General features: G+C 35.6%; 1 protein-coding gene across 2 annotated transcripts in view; it reads right to left on the bottom strand.

Moving 5' to 3' along the window:
* The window catches only part of LOC106878243 (uncharacterized), a 332130-nt gene that overhangs the window by 293981 nt on the left and 12956 nt on the right, over window positions 1–25193 (bottom strand). For both annotated transcript variants that reach the window (XM_052966399.2, XM_089349101.1), the window contains exon 2: window positions 16898–17032. The gene's annotated coding sequence lies outside the window, so the exon portion shown is untranslated. The remainder of the gene's footprint in view (window positions 1–16897; window positions 17033–25193) is intronic.

Below are 25193 nucleotides of genomic sequence, written 5' to 3'. Positions count from 1 at the left end.
CTTAAATAGTCAACAATTACAAAGAAGTTTGCAATATAACTTTGTTATTACCAACTTAGTATTTGGAATAGGTGGAGGCGCAATGGCCTAGTGGTTAGGGCAGGGGACTCGCAATCATAGGATCGCGGATTCGATTCCCAGACCAGGCGTTGAGAGTGTTTATTGAGCGAAAACACCTAAAGCTCCACAAGGCTCCGGCAGGAGATGGTGGTGAACCTTGCCATACTCTTTCACCACAACTTTCTCTCACTCTCTCTTCCTATTTCTGTTGTACCTGTATTTCAAGGGGCCATCCTTGTCACACTCTGTCACACTGAATCTCCCCGAGAACTACGTTAAGGGTACACGTGTCTGTGGAGTGCTCAGCCACTTGCACATTAATTTCACGAGCAGGCTGTTCTGTTGATCAGATCAACTGGAACCCTCGACGTCGTAAGCAACGGAGTGCCAACCAAACCAGTATTTGGAATATAACAAGAACTTCTTTGAAGGTTTTAGTTTAACTCTTTAATATTCACATTAATCTGTCAGAAGTAATGATTATCTATTCTTATTGTTTTGTATTAATCATGCATTATGCTGTGGTGTTGAGATTTTGTAAAGATAACAGTTAATTTTTAGAATATATTGTAAGGCTGATGTGAGAGGGCAGATCTGGCCAGTTTGATAATAAAACAGGTAGAATATTTTGGCCAAATATAGCCAGTTTAAACGTTAAAGGGTTAAATATGAACATTTTAAAATGGGAGATTTTCTATCTTAAAGATGTGATCATAGAACCATGGGTATCAAAAGGTTGAATTTAATTCTAATCAGTATATATTACAACCTATGAACATCTGCCCAAAGAGGCTAAATAACAGTACAAGAAAACTACTTCCAAATCTAGTGACAGTGGTGTCAATCAGGTTACTGATTAACATCAAACACTCACATCTTACAATGGAGACCCCTGAAAAGTTATTCAATACACAAAATTCTCTCCCATATGAATGAGAAAAAAACTTTTAAACGTAAGTAATATTCTCATGGGCTAAGAAATACTCATTCACTGGTCACAAGGGAGAAAAAGGTACATAACTTTACTATTTATGCATAAAGGGTAAAAATAGTAATGGCATATAGCAGTCCGCTTTGTGCTGGAAGTTTTTTGATTATACTACTTGTTAACACTGCTACACCAACTTGAAGCTGGCTGGACACTCTGTTAATCATAACCCTTTTGTTACCATATTTCTTTTATTCTTTTACTTGTTTCAGTCATTTGACTGCAGCCATGCTGGAGCACCACCTTAAAGGGTTTTAGTCGAAGAAATTGACCCCAGGCTTTGTAAGCCTAGTGCTTATTTGATCGGTTTCTTTTGCTGAAGTGCTAAGTTACAGGGAAGTGAACACACCAACATTGGTTGTCAAGTGATGGTGGTGGGGACAAACACACACACACACACACACATATATATATATATCTATCTATCTATCTATCTATCTATCTATCTATCTATCTATCTATATATATATATATATATATATATATATATATATATACGATGGGCTTCTTTCAGTTTCCATCTACCAAATCCACTCACAAGGTTTGGGTTGGCCTGAGGCTATTGTAAAAGACACTTGCCCAAGGTGCCATGCAGTGGGACTGAGCCCAGAACCATGTGGTTGGGAAGCAAGCTTCTTACCTACCACACAGCCATGCCTGAGCCTTTTGTTACCATATTTCGTTTGAAATACTCTGCCACTGTTTCAATAATTTCGAAAATGAAGAATTTAGTAAAATAACTTTGTCATTAAGCTGGTGTTTAGAACAAAAATTAGCAGGAACTTTTGATGGAAGGTTTTAATTTAGAACACTTTAAAACAAGAAGTTTGTATTATAGAGCTAAGGACAGTTTTAAGCATGTTGGTTTGAAATAAATCAATGCATAGGCGCAGGAGTGGCTGTGTGGTAAGTAGCTTGCTTACCAACCACATGGTTCCGGGTTCAGTCCTTCTGCATGGCACCTTGGGCAAGTGTTTTCTACTATAGCCTCGGGCCGACCAAAGCCTTGTGAGTGGATTTGGTAGATGGAAACTGAAAGAAGCCCATCGTATATATGTATATATTTATGTGTATGTGTGTGTTTATGTGTCTGTGTTTGTCCCCCCAACATCGTTTGACAACTGATGCTGGTGTGTTTATGTTCCCGTAACTTAGCGGTTCGGCAAGAGACCGATAGAATAAGTACTAGGCTTCCAAAGAATAAGTCCTGGGGTCGATTTGCTCGACTAAAGGCGGTGCTCCAGCATGGCCACAGTCAAATGACTGAAACAAGTAAAAGAGTAAGAGAGCTTTGTTTTGCCAGCTGAGTAGATTTAAGCAACAATGCACCAACTGGATCAGGAATCCAACCTATAACCTTATAACCAAGAACCCAGTTACCTAATTTCTAAGCAACATATCTTCTCGTGTACATGTGTGTGTATGTAAACATGAGTGATTGCATATATTTTTGCATCAGTGTGGTTGTTCTTTCTTGGTTTTGCTTTCTCAATCATATTGTTACAACAGAAATGTTGCTGTGGTTTTGCCATAGATAAGCCCTGATCAAGCAGGCAAACTTATGATGAAACACATTTCAGCTGTGACTAACTCATCTTTCTATTTAAACATAATGTCAAGGACTATGTAAACATAATGCACCCCTCGATTCTCTGGGCACCATATTGCCATTATCTATGCCATGCAGCTCCTACTGATCCTTTTCTCCCCCACCCCACCCCATTTTTATCTAGTAGATGTGAGCAGCCATGCAGAACTGTCTGCAGGAACCTTTGCTGCCTCACCTCCTCTCACAGTAATCCCCTCATCTCCTAACATGAAACTGACCACCCACCTCCACAAACACACACACACACACACACACACACACTTTTCTCGGGGCTCATGGTCCTTCAAATTGCATGACAACCTCAATAGTACAGGTGGCACAAAAAAAGCAAAGTCCATACTGTAAAGTGGTTGGTGTTGGGAAGGGCATTCAGCTGTCAAAAAACTGTCATTGAGCTGGTGTTCGGAACAAAAATTAACATGAAATTTTGATGGGTTTTAAGTTAAATCAATTTAAAACAAGAAGTTTGTACCACAGAGCCAAGGGGAGTCTTAGGCATGTTGGTATGAAATGGGTCAAACCATCCAACCCATGCTAGCATGGAACATGGACATTAAATGAGGATGATGATGATACAATGTAATTTGATGAAGGTTTCACAGTAATTTGTTTTTTACTAAAACAGTGTTTATGACTACATTATCAAATGTGTCTCTACTCTAAAAAGATAGAGTGCCATTTGATAAAGGTTCCATTGCTATTTTTAATAACCAAGAAACAACATTTACACACTCATTGCCTCCAAAAGAAAGGTTAAAACAATACAAGTTATGTTCTCATTATTATATATAAATACATATATGTAGAAATTTTCTAGATTTCATTAACTTCATTTCTGGTCATGGCACCTGAGCACAATAAAAACAATTAAATTTAGTTCTTTTGTGATGTTTAATTTTATTTCTAGCCTCTTTCTTTTTTTAATTTTAAACTTTAAATGTTCCATTGTAATTTTTACTATTATCTATGCCAAAAGTCACCTGACAAGTTTTTTTTTAGGTCAGAATACTAGTTAAAAACTGCTTGCCCAAATTACGTCCTTCAATTAATTTTGACACACATCACAAACACACACACAAGGCCCTACAATGGTGCCCCTATGTGGTCGCTCGAATTACTAGAAATAGCAGCAAAATCTCCCTAAAATTAAACCCATTTTAGATGAGAAAGGACACTTTTTCAGTAATACAGTAACAGATGCTAGAAAAAAGACGAATGTAGCAACTAGAATGCCTTTGATCACAGGTTTACTAATTCAGGGTTGACCTAGACATAAGCAACAACACATACATAGAACCAGTGATAAAAAAAATGGACAGGGTAGAGGGAAAGTTTTTTTCTTTAAATTAACCTATATCTTTCTTGCACTTAGTTAATATTATATATATATATATATATATACACAAACAGTTTTAGTATATGAGAAAAACAGAAATAACTTTTTGAATGTAAAAAAGACAAAAAAACATCTAGAAATAGATAGAATGATAATTAAATAGAACTAACTAGTTTCTTTCATGTGTAATTTACAAACTATGAAAATTAATTGAGTCAGCAAAACTGTGTTAAATATGTTAACCATATTTTATATATACATAGAGAGAGAGAGAGAGAGAGAGAGAGAGAGAGAGAGAGAGAGAGATAGAGAGAGAGAAAGAGAGAGAGAGAGAGGGAGAGAGAGAGAGAGAGGAGGGGTAGCTATTGTTGAAGTATGCATATATTGTGCCATGAGTCGAAGTAGAGGCAAACATTTGCCTCTATTCCTAATTAAATAGCACTAACTAGTTTCTTTGATGTGCAATTTGCAAGCCATGAGAATTAATTGAATCACCAAAACTGTTAAATATATGTCTCATGTAATCATTGTCATTTTATACCTGCTTTCTGTGCTGGTATGGGTTGGACAGTTCAATAGGAACTAATGGGTCAGAAGACCATAACTGCTTGCTCCAATATCTCAGTTGTAGCATGCTTTCTACAGTTTGAAGCCTTTCTTAATGCCAACCATTTTACAGAATATAACTAGGTGGATTTTTTAGAGTTTAGAGTTTGTCTTTCCCCCAGCCTAACTAAGAGTCCTCTCAATCCTGCATTCTCTCACCAATCAATTTACCAGAGTGTACTGTGTGTGTGTGTGTGTGTGTGTGTGTGTGTGTGTGTGTGTGTTATAAGTTGTAATAATGAAGTCAAACCAAATATTGATATTTTGAAATCTTTTAATATGTATGTTTAATGTTTTGCATAATATATAATAGGAGATACATTGTGCACTGCTCTTTAACATAACATGAAAAATACATACTTATATATAAATTTAAATCACAATATATGGATTCAAATAATCCAGTAGTACTCATATAAAAACGTCCTTAATGTACCATTTCTACAAAACATAGAATATATTGCACAATACAATTTGTCGTGATATTGGAAATTTCTTGTTAAATAAAATTTTATCAAACTATTTTCTCTGTCATTAATGACTTTATACTTATGAATATATATATATATATATATATATATATATACATATGCTTGTATCATCAAACCTATATATATGTTTGATGATGTAAGCAGGAAAATAGAACTCAGAACATGAGTATATACCTTTTCTATTAATAAGTGGCAGAACTTACAAGGTTGGTCAAAGACTGAGAGTTCCATGCATGGGTACTTGATTAGTGTCAACACACAAAACTTTTGACCCTTGAGTCACTCTGCAACTTCTGCTGATTATTAATAAAAAACAACGTATATCTGTATGTATATGCATATATACACATGTACACCTACACGGATAAACCCTGTGCAGTATGTGTATATTGTAGCAGGAGTTAAAAGTTTAATATTAATCTCTACTCATCCCTGTCATGAAACAAAAGTATGGTTTTATTTCTAATTATATTCCTTCAATATACTATCCATCAGTAACTGATAATTCTAAATGCTGTCATTATTTTTCTTAAACAGGATTTCAATTTAACTATATACAGCAAGCTACAGCCAGCTTATAATGGACATCATTCAGTTTCTCTCAACCAATTCTACTCACAAGGCTTTGGTCAGCCCAAGGCTGTACTAGAAGGTATTTGCCCAAGGTGCTACAGAGTGCAACTGAACCTAGAACCTGTGGTTGGGAAGCAAAATCCTACCTCACAGCGATGTCTTTTTTTCTTTTTATCATTTAAATAAACTCTTTAAATTTCTTTTCTTAAATTTTTCACACTTTAAACTGAAGCTACTTTCTGTCAAATAAATGAAGTTAGAAGTCTTCTTCACAATAATAAAAATATAAAATACATTATCAAAGTTAAATGCCATTTACTAGCAATTCTTTCAAGGAAAGATAAGATCCTCTAGTGGTTCCCAACCTTTTCATTATCAAAGACCCCTTTTATTTGAATGAGATTTTCCATGAACTTTTAATATGCTTATCCTTGTGTGTGTGTGCAGATAGGCGCAGGAGTGGCTGTGTAGTAAGTAGCTTGCTTACCAACTACATGGTTCCAGGTTCAGTCCCACTGTGTGGCACCTTGGACAAGTGTCTTCTATTATAGCCTCAGGCCGACCAAAGCCTTATGAGTGGATTTGGTAGACTGAAACTGAAAGAAGCTCATCGTGTATATATATATATATATATATATATATATATATATATATATATATATATCCAAATGTGAATCGTTGACGATTTTCTTCCTCCGCCTTCCCTTCTTTTGGACTTTCCTCTATTTCTGAAGAAGAGCTTTGCTCGAAACATTAAATCCTCTTTCTTTCCTTTCCTGAGCATAGCATCTGAAAATACGTTACTTGTACCACGTCCTCGTGTTGTTGTTTTTTCATGTTTGTTCTTCCTTGTTTGGATTCACTATATATGTGTGTGTGTGTGTGTGTGTGTGTGTGTGTGTTTGTCCCAACATCGCTTGACAACCGAAACCAATAGAATAAGTACTAGGCTTACAAAGAATAAGTCCTAGGGTCGATTTTCTCAACTAAAAGTGCTGCTCCAGCATGGCCACAGTCAAATGACTGAAACAAATCAAAGAATATATGAAATTTAGAATTTAGCTCACAGACCTCTATTACTAACTTTGTGGACCACCGGAGGTCCTGTGAATCCCAGGTTGAGAACCACTGCTCTAGAGTATACATTCATGAACATATATATAAGATATGTAAAATAAGTTTCAAACCTTTAACCCTTTAGCATTCAGATTACTCTGTCAAAACTAATACTGATTTACATTATTTTGAATTAACCCTGCATCATCTCATAGCTTTCAGATTTTGATGTGGTAACTTGAATTTTTAGAATGATATAATAGGGTTGGTGTGAGAGGCCACATCTAGCCAGTTTGAACATAAAACAAGTAGAATATTTTGGCCAGATATAGCCAGTTTAAATGCTAAAGGGTTAAGAAAGAAATATAGTGATAAGCATATGTATAGATTTTCAAATTTTCAGTAGCCAATCCAAGCCTTGAACTAGATACAGACGGGCTCTCACTACTTCATCAATAACACATGGAGTATAAGTGTGAAAGACACACCATTTCACTAAGCTTTATTCATTATGTATTCCACCATACAGCATATTCTGAAAAGGTTCAATATAAAAATCTATATTGTTACTTCAATTCTGAAATAAAAAAATTAGGTCATTGCTTTAATCCCATTTTTCCTCAGTGTAAACAAGTGCAGAAAAAAAAAAAAATCAACGATTACGGGTGAATAAGTACATACTACAATAAAAAAGAAAAAAATCCAGAAAGTCAAGAGTGAATGAATACGATTAATATTTTAATAAGCCAAAAGCAATTTCATTCAATTATTTTCAAAGGGATTCATCAAACAAAAGTTATCAAATTTCTCTGGTCCTTAGAACAAAATACAGTAATAATTTTTTTTCCTGCTACAGTGTTCGAAATCCAGATCCAATGCAATTTAAATAGCCATACTAACCACATATTTTCTATTTATTGAAAACAATAAAATGTGCTGAGTGATAGTTATATATTTTATCTTTTCTTTTACTTGTTTCAGACTGCGATCATGCTGAGGCACCACCTGGAAGAATTTTTAGGTCGAATGAATTGACCCCAATACATTTTTTTTTTAAGCCTGACACTTATTCTATCGGTCCTTTCTAAGCTATGGGGATGTAAACATACCAACATCGGTTATCAAGTGGTGGTAGGGGACAAACACACACACACACATTATAAATATATATGTATATACAATGATAATCGCTGAATGAAGCAGAAGATGGATTTAGCATTAGTCTCTATTCAGTACGATGATCATTTTGACCCCTCCTACAACTGTCCTTCATTGGTGGGATGTTGTGCATCCAATTGTGTTGCATCGATCAGTGCAGTCTGGGTCTCATCAGGTATATGCATACATAAAGAGCTGTCCAGCTAAATATGTTGAGTTCTTACAGTCATGCTGATTTGTCATGTGCACGTGCATGCGTGTGTGTGTATGGCGGGCTTCTTTCAGTCTACCAAATCCACTCAAATTAGAATATAGTCTAATAAATAATGTGCCTTTGCCTTACATTTACAGTTGATTTTAATTAAGTGCCACATATTTCTCCCATTCCCTTTCTGTTGCACACACATACACACAGAGGGCACACCATGTGCTACCATTGTTAACTAAAACTACCAAAAGCCAAAGGAGGGAGGACCTGTAAGAAATAGTTGCTAAATATCCCTCAAATCACACCCTACTGTCTTGGGAAAGAAAAGGACATACTGGATAATTTGGCAAGACATGCAGTCAAGAACAAAATGACAGCTTCCAAATCCTGTTTTCTGATTAGGTAAAGATCTTCAAATTTTAAACCTCTGTTACTTTTTGTAAAAAAAATTCTGAAAAAAGTGAAATCTCTCCTGAGATTCAGTCAGGAAAATTACATCAATACACCAAATTTTTAAATTTTCACTAAACTTTAAAATTTCCAAGAATGGGATAATTGCGGTTAGAAAGGTTTTTCATCATGACTGCTCAATTAGAACTGATTCAAGACTGCAAAAAAAAAGACCCCCCCAGCAAAAAAAAACAAGTATGTCTGCATGGTTAAGAGTTTCATTTTGTAACCACATGGTTTTGGGTTCAGTCCCACTGCACAGCACCTTGGGCAAGTATCTTTACTATATAGCCCCTGACTGACCAATTCCTTGCAAGTGAACTTGGTAAATGGAAATTGGATGGAAACCTATTGTTTGTTTGTGTGTATATTTGTATGTATGTATATCATTATTCAGTTTTATTTCAAGATTTCTTGCCAACAGAGAAAGAGCTGGTTTCTAACCTAGATCCAAATTTCCTTCATTGGAATTTCAACAACAATGGGATATTTATGTATGTATATGTGCAGATTTGTATGTATGTATGTATGTATGTATTATAGGGGTGGATGGGTAGGTAAGTGCATGTCATTGTGTTTGTCCTCCCACCACTTGACAACTGGCATTGGTTTGTGCACATCCCATAACTTAGTAGTTCAGCAAAGGCAACTAATATATTAAGCACCAGGTTTCAAAAAGAAGTACTGAAGTCAGCTTGTTTGACTAACTCCTTGAAGACAGAGCTCCAGCGTGGCCACAGACCAATGACTAAAACATAGAAGTAGCTGTGTGGTAAGTAGCTTGCTTACCAACCACATGGTTCCAGGTTCATTCCCACTGCGTGGCACCTTGGGCAAGTGTCTTCTGCTATAGCCTCGGGCCGACCAAAGCCTTGTGAGTGGATTTGGTAGACGGAAACTGAAAGAAGCCTGTTGTATATGTGTGTGTATATATGTGTGTGTGTGTGTTTGTCCCCCCAACATCGCTTGACAACCGATGGTGGTGTGTTTATGTCCCCGTAACTTAGCGGTTCGGCAAAAGAAACCGATAGAATAAGTACTAGGCATACAAAGAATAAGTCCTGGGTCGATTTGCTCGACTGAAGGCGGTGCTCCAGCATGGCCACAGTCAAATGACTGAAACAAGTAAAAGAGTAACTAAAAATGAAATAAATCTTTGAAATACAAAAAGAAAAAAGATGGAAATTGCTTTTGAATGGAGAACCCATTAATGAGAACAGAATTTAGATGTAGCTAAACATCTTCAGCAAGGTTCTCGTGTTACTACCTTTACAACAAAACACAGAGACCAAAAAAAATCAAACTTGCTAATTTTATCATAAAAGTAGATTGTTTCCATCAAAGTGAGTTTTAATCCAGAATGGACTGATGCATACATATGTAAGTAAGCAGTATAAATGATCTAAAATATTTTCTCAATTACCAACAGCTGTCGGATGAAATGATCTGTGTGTGTGTGTGAGAGAGAGGAGGGGGACAGAGAGAGAGACAATGGAGGGCAGGGAGATATTAGTTTATGATCTACAACTTAATCTTTAAAGTTAGTTGAATAGGAGAAGAGTTAAGGAAGTAGCCAAGAATTAAAAGCATGAGATGCTACAATTTGTTGTTTTTGTTGTTTAGCCCCAGGTCTGATCAAGCAGACCTACAATCAAAGAGTTCCACCCATGAACATTCTGTCTTTTTGCATGCTTACTCACTCTCTCTCTCTCTCACACACACACACACACACGCACACACACACACACACACAAAGAACTACAACCCCCAATGTGGCCTTCCTTTTTATGACAATATGTGATTTGAGAGATGGTTGTTATTTCTAGCAAGTCAAAAAACTACATAGTGCAAGGGTCTCTAACCACCAGGCTGCAGACCAGTACAGGACCAAAGATAATTTCGTACAGGGCCTCACAGAAAGAATAAATTTCTTTAATTTCATTTCCATTTTATTGACTATCGCAGTCTGCAGGGTGTTTTTGCATTTTATATGTATTATATATGTAATAATTAAATTATCTATTATGCACTTTATTGTGTTTTCTTATGCATATGATCTTGCATGAAGCTAGTCCCTAATGCCAAAAAGGCTGGGAACTGCCGGCATATAGAACTCACTCATTGGCTCCTGATGCTAGCAATAAAAACAAATGGCAGGACAAATTGATAAGGAGTTGGTAATTCATATTTCTTCATTGGCACAGCATTGAAATCAGTTGATGCCCAGCCTGAACAATCACAGATCAATGTCAACAGGGAAGAAATGAAGTCTAGTGTTTGGTCCAGTTGTTGTTTAAGCCCAGTTCAAATCCAATAGACCTACGTCCAAGGTTTCAAACATGAATATTCCAACTTTCATTCAGACATACTACTACCAGGATTTCATTATCAAAGCCATTCTTTCTATCGTCTTTAAGATGATAGGGCGATGTTTGAAGGAGAATTGGTAATTATTTCTAGCTGGTCAAACAATCACATAGAAACTCCTTCATTGGCTCACCTGACTAAGATTTCATGGTTGGCATACTACACTACATAGAAAAGTGACAGCTCTGTAGAATAGATGAATACTTTGTTGAGAAGATATCTGGAATAAAGCAACATCCTTATCTATGAGATTTATTTCACACCTGCTTGAGGCTATGGAAGCCAAAGATTATCAGCAGTTCTAAGGAACCTTTCAGATTTGGAAGAGGATTTTAAACAGAAAAACAGGAAATATTTAGTTTTTTCACATGGACGTGATGGAAATTGAGAATGAAAACTAAATGAGTAGGTGTTGTGAGTTGGTAGCGAATGGAAACTATTAACGAAAACCATTTGCAAAAAATACAAAAAAACCTTAGAATTAGATGTTTTATGTTAATCTACTACAGATTATAAATACAAATATCTGAGTTCAAAACCGAGAGAAAGAGAGAGAGAGGGGAAGAGAGAGAGAGAGAGAGAAAGAGAGAGAAGCACCTGAAAACAATCAAAAATTTTATTGACAGAAATGTAATGTAAAGAAAAGCAACAGAAATAAGATATGGCTCTGTGGTGAAGCACAAGCATGACTATATGACTAAAGTAATTCACTTCATGACTACATGTTTTGGGGTTCAGTCTCACCACACAGCACCTGAAGCAAATGTCTTCTATTGCTCTGAACCAAAAAAAAATGCCTCGAGTGAATCTGGTAGATGGAAACTGTGCAGAATCCCACTGTGTGCACATGTACATGTATAAACACACACACACACACACACACACACATAGAGATATCGGAAAAGAATGGATAATAGCAGTTCAATCTGTGGTACATATAATTGTTCTTAATCTTATAATGGAATGATAAAGTAGCAGTATTATTAATTGATTAATCAGTTAATTTATCAATGTTTCTTCAGAGTAGACTGCTAGCCAATCACATGCTGGAAGTTACTGATAATAACTATGACTGACATGGTGTGTGTGTGTTTGTTTGTTTGTTGGTTCTTTACCACTTGACAACCAGTACTAGTTTGTTAACATCTTCCTCATAACTCAGTAGTTTGCCAAAAAGAGACCAACTGAATAATTATTGGGCTTAGAAATAAGTACTGAGATTGATATGATCAACTATATTTTCAAGGTAGTACCACAGCATGGCCATAGTCCAAATATATGAAGAGTAGACCATGAAATTATAACAAATGAGATTAAATGAATCTTTACTAACTGAAGAAGTGGAGGCGCAATGGCCCAGTGTTTAGGGCAGTGGACTCGCGATCATAGGATCGCAATTTCGATTCCCAGATCGGGCGTTGTGAGTGTTTATTGAGCAAAAACACCTAAAGCTCCACGAGGCTCTAGCAGGGGATGGTGGCGAACCCTGCTGTACTCTTCCACCACAACTTTCTCTCACTCTTACTTCCTGTTTCTGTTGTGCCTGTAATTCAAAGGGCCAGCCTTGTCACACTGTGTCACGCTGAATATCCCCAAGAACTACGTTAAGGGTACACGTGGCTGTGGAGTGCTCAGCCACTTGCACGTTAATTTCACAAGCAGGCTGTTCCATTGATCGGATCAACTGGAACACTCGACGTTGTAAGCGACGGAGTGCCAACAACAACGAACTAACTGAAGAGGTTGAAAACTAACAAATATGTAAAGATCTGATGAATATATCAGTGAATGAATGAGGGCGGCAAACTGGCTAAAATCATTAGCAAAAAAATACTAAGTGGCATTTCGTCCGTCCTTATCTTCTGAGTTCAAATTCTGCTACGATTGACTTTACCTTTCATCCTCTCAGGATCGATAAAATGAGTACCAGTTGAGCACTGGGGTCGATGTAATCGACTTAGCCCCTCCCACTAAATTGCTGGCCTTGTGCCAAAATTTGAAAACAATGTATCAGTGAACGCAGAAATAATGATGATGGTGGTGATACACTTTAAACGCTGATCACTATCCTACTGTAGACACTTTACCAGCAAATACCACCCAGATGCTTTCTCACAACCAATTAAGTTATTGCTACTAATGGTAGAAGGAAATCTATTTTATTATGGCATAGGTACAGCCATGGCTGTATAAGTAAGAAGCTGGCTTTGTAACCACATGGTTTTGAGTCCAATACCACAATGTGGTACTTCGGTATACTATTATTTCTCCAGGCTGAGTAATACCTTGTGAGTGAATGAGGTGACTGGAAACTGTGTGGAAGCTCAGTGTGTGTGTATGGTAATTTTCACTTCTTTACAGAAGAAAGCAATCTCTTCAATTAGTAAAAGCCGTCATGACAGCTCATAAGATTAGCTAGTCCAACTAATGCAGATGTTACAAACATTTTCAGGCAGAAAAGTATCTGGAATTGAAGTCAAGTCCTGTTTACAAAGTGCTTGTTTCAAGATGGATTGTGCAATTCTTCAGGTTGTGCTCCAGCATGACCATAGTCCAATGACAGAAAACAAGTAAAAGGTAAACGAAGAGTGCTCAATGACCTCTTTGAAGGCCTTCATGATTGATGGTAGGAAAGGAAATTATTCTCAAGCTTGACACCTCATCCAAATGCGAGCAACTGACTGGGCAATGCTAAGGGTGACCACAGGTCATGTAGTGGGGGAGATGTTGGTGCTAAACCAAGAGTTTGGAAACATCACATGCACACACATTTAACATTTGCATCATACCATATCAACAAACAACAAAGAAAATTATAGTTTTCAACCTGTAAAACAACAACACATCCACACATCTGGAAGGAAGGAACATCATCATTTAATGTCATCATCATCATTTAATGTCCGTTGTCCATGCTGGCATGGGTTGGACATTTATATATATAATTCTATCAAATGCCCCCAGTGAGGATCAAACTCATGACCCCTAGTTTACAAGACCAGTGCTCTAACCACTCAGTGAGCTATGAAACACACTGTGAATATTATCAAAGGAGATTGGAATGTAAGAATGCATAACTGAAGACAAGTAGAAGGCTGAAATTTCTGCAGTAATAAAATACACTAAAAGGAAACAGGATAATGATAATGATAATAACACTGCTAATGATGATGAGGATGATGATGAATATAAAGATTATATTCCAATTTGTAAACAAGCCCGTCGTATGTATGTGTGAGGGTGTGTGTGTTTGTATGTCTGTGTATATGTTTCTGAGTATGTATGTAATATGTTTGTGTGTCTGTGTTCCCCAAACATCGCTCGGCAACTGATGCTGGTGTGTTTACACCCCTGTAACTTAGTGGTTCGGCAAAAATGACCAATAGAATAAGTATTAGGCTTACAAAGAATAAGTCCTGGGGTCAATTTGCTCAACTAAAGGCGGTGCTCCAGCATGGCTGCAGTCAAATGACTGAAACAGGTGAAAGAATAAAAGAAAAAAGAATAACAGCAAATTTCACAATTTACTTTGTTGCAAAAAGTTTTAACCATCTGCAAAATTCTTACTATTTAGTGTGTGTGTGTGGGGGGTATATGTGTATACATGAATATATATGTGTGTGTGTGTGTGGGGGGGGGGGTATATGTGTATACATGAATATATATGTATGTGTGTGTGTGGGTGGGTGGGTGTGTGTGTGTATTCAATATATACCAGAGTTTTGGCTTATAAGAATAAAGACTGGAGTATCAAGTTACAGGTTAGTCCAGGTTTGAACTCCCTTTAATATAACAAACACTTTCACCTTTTTTCTGTTCATTCAATGTTATACCACATACTCATCCCCAAACCTCTCTCTCTGTGATGCAACAATTATAAATATCATAAAGTAAAAAAAAAAAAAAAATAAACCAAATGTATTAAGTTTAGATTAAGAAAAAGCACATGGAAAAGTCCTTTATATTTTATAAGGAAAGAGACAAACATATCTCAATTATATGGTCACCGCATGCTTAAGTATATATCCATAAACTTTGCATTTAATCTGAATATAATCACAACTTATGAACAAGATCACCAAGGACCAAGACAGAATAACTCAGTAAGCTAGTCAAGTGACCAATAAAATTATACACATATATGCACATATATATCTATATGTATACACACATATAAAATTATATGTACATACACACGCACACACATATATACATATAATATAAATAATATATATATATATATATATATATATATATATATATATATATATATATATATATATTTGCACATTGTTGTTGGCATCCTTTTGTCTCGGGAATCAAGGGAGTTGCGCATTAAATAATGCAGTCTGGCTTTTACATTTCATGTCATTTACATCTCTTGTTGTGGCTGTATAGTCTATCCTGGACAAACACTCCCTCTGGCAGATGTAGCGAAGACTTTGCCTGGCTGGTTGTAATGTCATAGTTTCTTGTTGTCATCTTTTCCTGTCTTTCCATTTCTCCTCTTTCCCCTCTGTCACTCCTTTGTGTTCCCTCTTCTATGGTGCGTCACCAATCACCACAGTTGCTGGCAACCGCTTTCCAGTTGCTAATATTGATGTCGCAGGCCTTCATGTCCCTTTTGCAGGCATCCTTGTACCGTAAGAACAGTCTTCTAACAGACCTAGTGCCCCTAGCAAACTCTCCGTAGAGTATGTCCTTGGGAATTCTGCCATCTTCCATACGACTAACATGTCCAAGCCATCTCATACATCTTTGTGTGAGGAGTGCAAACATGCTTGATATTCCTGCTTGCTTGAGGACATCTTTGTTGGGGACACAATCCTGCCATTTGATGCCAAGGATTTTCTGGAGGCAGTGCCGGTGAAAGATATTTAGGATATGCTCTTGGCGTGTGTATGGCGTCTAGGTTTCACTGACATATAGTACAGTGCTAAGTACACATGCCTGGTAGACCTTCATTTTTGTGGTCTTGACCAGCTTGTTGCTGTCCCATGCCCATTTGGAGAGTTGAGCCATCACAGCAGCTGCCCTGCCAAACGGTATGTTGACTTCAGCATCAAGGGATGGGTTGTAGGTGACGGTAGAGCCAAGATAGGTAAATTTCTCCACCTCCTGTAGTCTGTATGTAGACCAATATCTATGTCGTCCAATATGTATGTTTGGGATGTCCAATGTAGCCTGACCCATGATGTTGGTGTTCTTGAGGCTGATAACTAAGCCAAAGTCACTACATGCTTGCTCAAAGCAGTTGATGAGCCTTTGCAGAGTTTCTTCGGAGTGTAATATCAGAGCAGCAGCATCAGCGAAGAGCATCTCCTTGATCAGGACACTTCTGATTTTGGTCTTGGCACACAAGACCAAAATCAAAAGTGTCTTGATCAAGGAAGATGCTCTTCGCTGGTGATATGCACACACACACACATATATATATATATATACAATATCATATATATATATATATATATATATATATATATATATATACACACACACATACATATGCATATATGGGTACAGGACGTCACCAAGTTAACAACACGAAATACGAAAACAAATGAGTTCAACATGCAAGCAACGAGAGAAACAAATGGAAAACAGGACAAGTAACACATATATATACAGACAGCTACACATAAACATTCATACATGTGTAAATATTCACACACATACACATGTGTGTGTATACACACGTGTGTATGTATGTATAGATAGATAGATAAACAGACAGACAGACAGATTGTCAATTGGCAAAGTTGTTAGAGCAGCAGATAGATTGAAAAGGGTATAATTGATTAAATCAACAAAATTTGAAAGTTACTTCATTTTATTGGCCCCAGAAGGATGATAGGCAAAATTAGCTTTGTCAGAACATAAGAGTAGCAACTAAATATCACAAAATTATGCTCGAACAATTCTGCCAAAAGAGACAAATTGGTAAAATTTAAATTGAATAATAAACTGTTCTTAAGCAATCAGTTTGGATACTTACCTGGTCGTAGAGTTCTATTCTTTATAATGTACTAATTGTATATGGTAGTCCTTATATGACAAGCTTTCCAGCGTTCTGGTCCCATGTAAGATATAGATACATCCAAAAATGTCTTCAATCCAACAAGACAATGAACTGTAATAAAAGGAAATGAAGATATTTTCAGATATATTTTACAACAAAACATAAAACCCCAAATTTACAGGTTCTTTCTTATATGCCAAGGTTGCTGTTACTGAGACTGTTTATCTTCAGATAAGCTCTGATTGTGAAGACCTAAGAACAAAGGCGTTTCAGACAGGACTACTCCATCTTATTTTAGTCAGATGTATTGTGTCTAAGCTTACCATATTCTTTGCATTTTGAGATCTGAGCTGTCCTTTTTACTTATTTCATTCTTTGGCCTGCAACCATTCTGAGGCAACAACACCATGAAGGGTTAAGTCAGACACATCGACCCCAGTACTTACTTCTTAAGCCTGGCACTTATTCTATCAATCTCTTTTTGCCAAACTATTAAGTTATGGGAATGTAAGCAAATCAACATTGGTTGCTAAGCAGTGGTAGGGGAGGGGGAACAAGTACAAAGACACACACAAACAGGAGAGAACCAGAAAAAACAGGCCAGAGTTGAGAACAATAGAGAAAAGTCATCAATGATCTACATTCCATAGGGAGTGAAAGGCTTAAATGTAAGTGTGTGTGATTTGAGGGAGATTTGGTTACTTTTTCTAACAGATCAAAAGACCAAATAAAGGCTCTTTTGTTGGTTCATGTATGCCAGGTCATTTACTAGAGTAAATGCATTAGTAAAATACATTTCATCTCTGCAAAAATTTACTCTTAACAAGTTGGAATGGTAATCTTAGCCGTCAAGAACTATAATAATACAAAAATATACAGTTAAGTTTTTTTTTAATTGCTTATCAGGAGAGAGGGCAGTACTCATAACCCATTCCAGGGCTTCCTTAACTGGGAGGGAGGGAAGAAAGTATCCTTAAACTGAAGATCTGGCCCATATGCATACAATAAAATATTCTACTAAAGATATCCAAGGACCATGTGATGTTAAACCAAGATCATAGCAGAAGACAAAGAGTCAGAAAAAATACTGCAAGAAACCTCATTCAATGCTTTGTCAATTCTGGTAGTCAACCATCTAAGACTGGTACTTTATTTACCAACCCTGGAAAGATGAAAGGCAAAGTCATCCTCAATTGGATTTGAAGTTGGAATACAAAGAGCCAAAATAAATATTGATTTCCAATTTGGACACAAGGCCAGCAATTTCAGAGGAAGGGTTAAGTCAATTACATCAACTCCAGTGTTTAACTGGTACTTATTTTATTGACACTAAAAGGATAAAAGACAAAGTTGATCTTAGCAGAATTTCAGAGCATAAAGATGGATGAAATGCCACTAAGCATTTTACATGGAGTGCTAATGATTCTGCCAGCTTGCTGCCTTAGAGACAAAATTAATATTGCAAAGCATTTCATTCGACATACAAACAACTTTGCTTATCTTAGACAAACACAAATTTTGTTTTCATATTTAGATCTAAAGTCACATATTCATAAAGGAGTCTTATGAGATTAAGCATGTAACATTATGCTTTTTTTTTTTTTTTTCAAGAACATATTGCAATATAAGCAAACTTGGTTTTGAATTGTGTGGCACCTTGGGCAAGTGTCTTCTACTATAATCCTGAGCTGACTAAAGCCTTGTGAGTGTATTTGGAAGATGGAAACTGAAAAGAAACCCATCATACATTATGTATATATATATGCATGGGTATGGGTGTGTATTACTGTCTCCTTGCCTTGACACCACATGATAGTGTCACCTCCATGCAAGTAGTGTCCATCATTTCTAATCTTCCAAGACATCTGGCCATGGGGAAATAGTACCTCACTTGGAAACAGGTAAGGATTGGTGCAGGAAGGCATCCAGTTGTGGAAAATCTACCTCAGCAAACTCCACCTGACCCATACAAGCATGGAAGAGTGGATGTTAGAACGATGATGATGATGATAATGATAATGGTGACGAAGTAAAGTGAATTAACCTCAAAAGTGAATTGAAAAAAATTTTGAACTTCAGTTTGTCTATCCACAAATACGGTGAGTCATTACATAAATATTGATTTTTAAAACAAACAAAAACAAAAGAATAAAACAACTAGTTTGTTTATGACACATTTAAATATTTTTATCTAAGCTCTGATTTTCTTCTTTTCTATAAATATTAAGTGTACTTTAACCATAAACCAGTTGCTCCCTTTCAGTTACAAAAAAAAAAAATTCTCTTTAAAGAAAAAGAAATGGCAAATCTATTCAGGTTGAACTGATACAATTGATTGATTGATTGATTTTCTTTTTCCAATAGTTAGCTACTTTGATAATTAATTCGTAATTAATCAATGAGGTAGCCTCCCTTGTGGTCACTCAACTTGCTAGAAATAGTCAGCAAACTCTTCCTTTCACCAAACTTCTTGAAAAAGGGAAAACGAATGAATGCATTAAATGTAGCAGTATCAGATACACATGTCCAAAAACAAAAAGACTAGTTGTTCATAACCAAAATACCTTTGATCGCAGATCTGCTGCTCAACCAGTGATGACCAGGACAAAAGAATAATAATAATAGTAACCTACAATAGGGGCTGGTTGAAATCTGTCTTTTCAATTAACTCACCATTTTACTGGTAAAATTATGGGGGGGGGGGCAGGAAAATAGTGCAGGAAATTTCAGTAACTTTTTGAAGAGATGAGTACAATCAGGCTTTTGAATATCACAAAATGGTTTTATAGGTAACATACTGGACTCCAGAAAAGATAGGAGATACATGGTCAATGATATCTAATCAATTAAACTATAAACATAATATCATTGAAATATATCCAATTGAAGGTAGGTGTACAGTGTGTGTGTGTGTGTAAATGTTTGTCAAGACAGAGAAGCTATTGCATTAGCATTCTTTCTAATTGTTACTAATGGTTTTAGATTTGGACACAGAAGGCTGGCAATTTTGAGGAAAGAGAGAGAGGAGGTAGTTAACACTATCAAAGCCAGAATTTGGACAGGTACTTAATTTTATTGTCATTTGTAAGGATGAAAGATGAAGTTGAACTCAGTAAGAATTGAACACAGAATGTAAAGAGCTGAAACAAATACTTGCAAGGCATTTTGTCTGACACTAACAATTCTGCCTGCTCACAGTCATCATTTTTTTCATTAATATCTATATCTTCATTAACCCTTCAGCATTTAAACTGGCCATATCCAGCCAAAATATTCTACCTGCTTTATATTCAAACTGGCCAGGTCTAGCCTCTCACACTTATCTTTCAATGTCATTCTAAAAATAAACAATCACATTATCAAAATTTTGATGCTACAAGACAATGAATCGTTAATTCAAATCAATGTGAATAACTAAGCATTACATTTGACAGAGTAATGTGAATGCTAAAGGGTTATGGTGGCGACCTGGCAGAATTGTTAGCACACCAGGCAAAATGCTTAGCGGCATATCATATGTCTTTACATTCCGAGTTCAAATTCAACCAAGATCGACTTTGACTTTTCATCCTTTCAAGGTTGATAAAGTAATACCAGTTGAACACAGGGGTCAATGCAATCAACTAAGTGACTGAACAAGGCATGAAAACACACATCAACAGTATTTGAGCAGTATACAACTCTCTTAACTAGAGAGACAGACAAACTGAGGAGTTTGGCATGGTTTGGGATTAGTTAACTGGCTTAAGTAAGCACTGTAATGGAAGATACAATGACAGGGCAGTTGGCCTCTTTGGTATGACATTGACACTAATTTACAACCATCATAATATCAAGATTAACACACACTCATATACATATATGTATATAGATATATACACATAAATATACACACATAGATATATACATATGTATATACGTATATACATATTTATACATACACATATATATATACATATTATATTTATACATACACACATATATATACATCTTATATTTATACATACACATATATATATACCATATATTGTTTATATATATATATATATATATATATATATATATATATATATAATAATAATAATATTAGGGATAAAATCCAAAATTACAGGTAAAAACTCAATTTAAATCAATTTATTAAAAATTAAAATTAAATTAAGTTTCACAGTATAAAATATATATAAATATATAGTATTAGGGAAAAGAACCTTATACATAAACACACATATATACATACATATATATATATATATATATATATATATACACATACACACACACACATACATATATACACACATGCATCATCATCAATCCAGTTTTCCTCCTTACCCTCACCTATAGCAATGAATACTGGGGTAATGACTGAAAGAATACAAGTGACTGAAACAGAGTTCCTGTGAAGAATCTCTGGAGTAACATTACTTGAAAGGATGTGTAGCTTGGAGATAAGGGAATCTCTCAAGGTTGAGGTGCCAGTTCTCTGCACTGAAAGGTTACAACTCTGATACATCAAACATATGATTAGAATGTCACCAGAATGAATCACAAGACAGATTCTTCAAGCAAAGCCAACTGGCAGGAGACCTAGGGATAGACCAAGAATGAGAAGGTTGGATAATATCCACAGTCTGAGTAGGTCATGTTTGGGAATCCAACAGGCAAGTTTAATGACAGTTGCTTTGGAAAGGACCCAATGGAGAAGGTGCTTGAGGATCCTCCCCTCACAGGGATGGATGGATGGATGAATATATATATATATATATATATATATATATATATATATTTGATTAATAAATTCAAAATAGGATAAAAATCCTTTAAAAGATTTTTATCCTATTTTGAATTTATTAATCAAATATATATCCGGAATATATTCAATGCTGAATTTTATTCCGCTTTGGACACGTGTACCGAGAGCAACTCAGAAAGATTCCCGCTTTTTTTGCAGAGATGTATAGAGATAAGCATCATTCCCTTTGCTTTGTCAGATACATAAGGTGTTCGTTTTGGTAAGGTGAGGATTTTGTTTATTTATATATATTGGTACTATACTATGCTGACGAGCGGAAACAAGATTTCATTCTGGCAATCGTGAAATCGGTCGATACATAGTTGAGTTTTTTTAAAAAAAGGTTGGTTTCTTTTGAGGGTTGCTTTTCCTCGCATTCGGTCCTAAAATGTGTTTATTTGGGAAGTCTGGTGTGTGGCATTATTCTGTAGTAATGCCCTTTATATATATATATATATATATATATATATATATATATATATACTTTATTATAAACTGCAAACTGTTTACAGAACAGTTACTCAGTTTCACATTCCTGTTTGTCGGACAGTTATGATAAATAGTGAAGTTTAGATTATAATTGTGCAAGTAGTATAATTTTATGAATTTGTGTTGTAAGATTCTTGATGTGAAACTGTGTTGAAACAAATATTGTATTTTGGGATGGTCTTTTTCTTTTTTTTTTCTTTTTTTTACCAAATTAACACACACATTATATATTTTTTATTCTTCACTCATTTATTACTGTTTTTATTTTAACTCATGTCCATTGTCCAGAAATCTTTTGTCTCACATTTGTAACCTCTTCAGCAACACTTTTCACTCACAGATGTGTAACAAAAGATTTCCGGACAATGGACATTAGTTAAAATAAGAACAGTAATAAACCAGTGAAGAACGAATGTATAGTGCCTGTGTTTATTTAGTGAAAACTTAAACAAAAAAAATGACCATCCTGAAATACAATATAGTATAATTTTGTTTGTTGTATAACGAATAAACCTTTAATCTAATTGGTTAACTTTTCAAAAACGTAACCGTAAATATTTGGTATTCGAGTATGATTTTTTTCCACTTTGTTTTGCACTTATGTACCTACCTGTGTGTGTTTGCGTATACACACAAATACACACAGACATATCTACATGTATATATAGATAGACACACACATCTACATGTGTATATATGAGTCTATAGCTGCATATATTACATAATGAAGCAACACTCTTGAATTTGTGTGACAGTGAAACTATTGTAAATCTGTGTAATAAAACAATTTGTGCCACTCTCCTTAATTTTTTGTCAGATTCAAGGTGGTGCCCCAGCATGGCAGCAGTCAAATGATTGAAACAAATAAAAAAAATAATAAAGATATATATATATGTAAGTATATGGATGTATGTGTGGACAGAACAACAGACACTCATCCTGACATAAAAGAATATAGAAAAACACACATACATGAATATTCACATTGAAATATTCCACCTCACACTTATTTATAGTGATGCATACATGAAGACTTGCAAGCAAACACACAAGCTAATCTATCTATGCATCTGTGCATTGTGAGCATGGAAAATGGACGTTAAATGATGATGATGATGAAAAACCACTCTGATCTTAGCTAAAAGAACCAAAAATGTAGCCTAATGGCTAAGAAGAAAGTGTAGCTTTTAGATTCTTAAAATTCATCAGTTTCCATAATTATAGACTGTATCTTGTTTGGTCATACTTTACATTCCATGTAAGCATAAAATGCTTTAAACGTCAGGTAACCATAATGTGAGGAAAACCTGTAATATATCTTTATCTATCTATTTGTCAGTCCATCTACACACACACGTTTGTGTGTGTATCCACACACACACAAGTATATATGCACATGTATATATGTATACACGCACACACACACACATATATATATACATACACTATTATCAAACAGTGAGAATGAGTGCTCAACATCACATTGGTGGATAAATATTCTTTATTTGTGGGTTAACAAGGCCACCAATGGTCTCATGTAATCGATTATTTACAATTGTTCAAGTGCACATATATATGTATATGTGTGTGTGTGTGTGTGTGTGCGTGTGTATATATATATATATATATATATTAAATAAAAAAAACCAAAGAACAAACACAAGGAAAAAACCAACAATGCTAGGACTTGGTACATGCAAAGTATTAGCAGACAGAGTGTACAGAGTTCACTTGTTGATAGCATCAGCAAAAAAAGTACTCTATCCATTGAATATAAACATTTAATATATACAACCTTCCTAAAGTTTCATGCTCAGACAATTGGACAATTTTGTAATTGGACAATTTTGTATATTGAGTACCATGCACAATCTGGCAATCCCCTGAGCCTGAACAACAATTGCTTCATCATGCATGATAAGCCCATCTGTTAACTGCACTATCTGATCATGAATCTTAAAGCAGGTCACATATAATTCCTATATTCATGAAATCATCCACACAAACACACACATTTATACATATGGTGGCTGTCAGCAAAGCTTGTGCTAAAATTTCAAGTCAATAAAAAAAACTGGCACACCAGCAGTTATGATGACAAGGGTTCCAGTTGATCTGATTAATGGAACAGCCTGGAATTAGCATGTAAGTAGCTGAGCTCTCCACAGATATGCCTACCATTAATGTCATTCTCAGGGAGATTCCGAGTGACACAGAATGTGACAAGGCTGAACCTTTGAAATACAAGTACTACTCATTTTTACCAGTTGAGAAGACTGGAACAATGTGAATTAAAATGTCTTGCTCAAGGACAAAAACACACCATCAGGCATCAAACACACAAGCATGAGATCGTGAGCCGAATACCCTAACCACTTAGCCATACACTTTCCACTTCATGTCAGTAACAGCTTAATGCTAAGACCCTCACCTGCAAAGTCAAGTAGTCCAAAAACAAACAAGAAAGATCTCCAACTTAGCAATGAGAAAGGTGTTACTTTAGAAATTTCCTTTCCCGGAGAGATATCTAAACAAAAGACTAAGGATCTCTCATTATACACATACATATAAATCCACATATACATACATATAAATTCACAAATATACACACACAAATTAGTTGTCATATTCACAGTTGAGTGATTAAGAGGTTTAGTTCATGATGAATAGGTAGGTTCCAGATTTGAACCTATTGCTTAATTGGTAAAGTATTTTTTTTTACAATAACCTCAAGTTGACACAAACCTTGTCAGTGAAATTGTGTAAGTGAAAATTGCGCAAGCCCAGTAATTCCAGCGGCAATCTTGATATACTACATCTCATTGATTCTGTCTGAAAATTACTAAGGAATACTTTGCCCACTTACTCAGAAATGGAATCAGTTGATGGATCTTTTGGGATTTTGTTAAATGTTTTCCAACCACTTGAAGTTTTTTGAATTTTTACAAGATTATTAAAAAAAAATATAGTTCTGATGTAGCTTCGCATACT

The sequence above is a fragment of the Octopus bimaculoides genome, chromosome 3 (assembly GCF_046866305.1).
Source record: "Octopus bimaculoides isolate indiv1 chromosome 3, ASM4686630v1, whole genome shotgun sequence".
Lineage (NCBI taxonomy): Eukaryota > Metazoa > Mollusca > Cephalopoda > Octopoda > Octopodidae > Octopus > Octopus bimaculoides.
Note: the sequence above shows the minus strand (reverse complement) of the source record. Positions and strands in the feature narration are given on the sequence as shown.